General features: G+C 47.6%; 1 pseudogene; it reads left to right on the forward strand.

Moving 5' to 3' along the window:
- Positions 1 to 221: 221 nt before the first annotated feature.
- Positions 222 to 1,350, forward strand: LOC121462931 (annotated as a pseudogene).
- Positions 1,351 to 2,014: the final 664 nt, after the last annotated feature.

Consider the following 2,014-nt stretch of genomic DNA (forward strand, 5'->3'; position numbering starts at 1 on the left):
TGGGGATCAGAGTGTGAGCTAGCCACTAGTTAAACATAGAGGCTAGGCAGCGGTGGCACACACCTTTAAACCCAGCACTTGGGATCTCAGCACTAGGAGGAGGAAACAGAAAGTGATGTGGCTGGGCAGAGAGAGGAGCAAACCTTTTTTTCAGTCTGAGGATTTGGTAGAGGTAAGAACTAGCGGCTGGCTGTTCTGCTTCTCTGATCTTTCTGCTTTCATCCCCTAATGTCTGACTCCGGGTTTTTATTGTTAAGACCAGTTAGAACTCACGCCAACAGTGTTAAGAGTCAACTGAGGCCCTACAACAGGCCAGCTTTGTTTATCCAGGAAGAGTTCTCCATGTTTTGGATGCCTAGTTTTTCCCAGGGTTATGGCTGACTCGAAGCTTCTGGTCCCAGAGCTAAGAGACACAGAGTCAATAGGCAATGAGACTGTGTGGTTTCAGAAGCTGCTGCTGCCAGCTTCCAAAGGGCAAGCCCAGATAGCCAGGTCAGAATCATGCAGATCCAGCCCCAGCCTGATTTCTGTATAAAGACCAGCTCTTCAGAAGGAAAGGTGTTCATCCACATCTGCCACTCTCCCTTCATCCCTCCCCCAGTGGACATCACTGAAGATAAACTGCTTCAGACCAAGCCACCTTCCAAATCCCCAAGAGCCTGGGAGAGCCAGACGGGAAGCTGAATACAAAAGACCAGGTTGGACTGTCTATGGCATTGCCATCAATAGCAACTTCTACCTGAGGATGCAGAACAGCCGATTTTTTCAGGAGCTGATGGTTACCATTGCCAGGGAGGGTCTTGAGGATGAGTATGGCTTATAGCTAATCCAGACTGGCAGTGGCTTTCCTGGGTTCCATCTCACAGCAGATCATCTGCTCCTGGTAGTGCCCTCAGATCCAGGAGCCTGGGGACCCTCGGTGTGACCCTCCCTGCAAACCCCATCAAGGCCCAGAGTAGCCTCAATGGAACCTTTGGTGGGTTGGAAGCCCCTGGCCTCTTCTTGGCTGAAGTTGACTGCCCCAAGCTGGACAGAGCCCATGGACTGACACTAGAGATAGGAGACTCTCCAGGGGATAGGAATCCCCAGCAATTACATCACCTCCATGCCTCCATTCCCCTGCTGATTAACACGGAGGCGAGCAGGGCTGCTTTCCACCAGAGGGAAAAGCAACTGATGATGTCTGTGACCCTCCTGCCAGTGTCTTCTTTCCAGAGCCCCCTTGTATTTCCAGAAGTGGAGATGCTGGTATATTCTCTAAAGTTTTTCCAGTTTGAAAAGAAAACAGCTAGAGCTGCTGAGAGGAGAGACGATGTTAGTGCCATGTCTCGGTGGGCAGCAGCGCAGTAGCCATGTTGGGAGCACTTCTATGCTAAGTAAATCCTGCTCATAGTAAGACACACAGCTTTGGAGGCAAATTCAAGCTGTTTTGATTGTAGCATGTTTGAAGTCAAAGGTTTACAATTTTATGGTGCTCCATCCTGGCCCCCAAATGAGGATGACCCCTCAGAATTAGTTCCTAGGGTGACACAATTTTCACTTTATTCACTGTGGGGGAAAGAGATGGAGTTGGTCCTGCTTATAGCCCTGGTATCCTTGACCCACATGAGGGGACAACTAAGTAAACACCAGAATGTCATTTCTCAACAGGAAAGGGTCCACTGCACACACATAGAAAACCCATCAGCTGTTCACTCTAAACACAGGCCACTTCTGTACATATTTCCAAAAAAAGAAAAAGAGAAACTAGATTTTAAATAGCCTTAGAGAAGTTAAGGGAATTAGTTCCTCAACACAAATGGTTTAAAAACTCAGTCTTTTTTTTTCTTTTTCTTTTTTTTTTCTCTTGAGACTGGGTCCCACCATGTATCTCATATTAGCTTTTATCTCCTGTAAATTTGAGAACTGAATTACAGATAAAAACACCGAACAGCAGACAAGCTTCCAGAGGTGACATTCAGATGGTGGTTCAAGGTGACGGACCTTCCACCTTAGACCACAGCTGAGTTCATCA

Source organism: Microtus oregoni, unplaced genomic scaffold, assembly GCF_018167655.1.
Source record: "Microtus oregoni isolate MIOR12 unplaced genomic scaffold, Mior012 000025F_ref0000491, whole genome shotgun sequence".
Lineage (NCBI taxonomy): Eukaryota > Metazoa > Chordata > Mammalia > Rodentia > Cricetidae > Microtus > Microtus oregoni.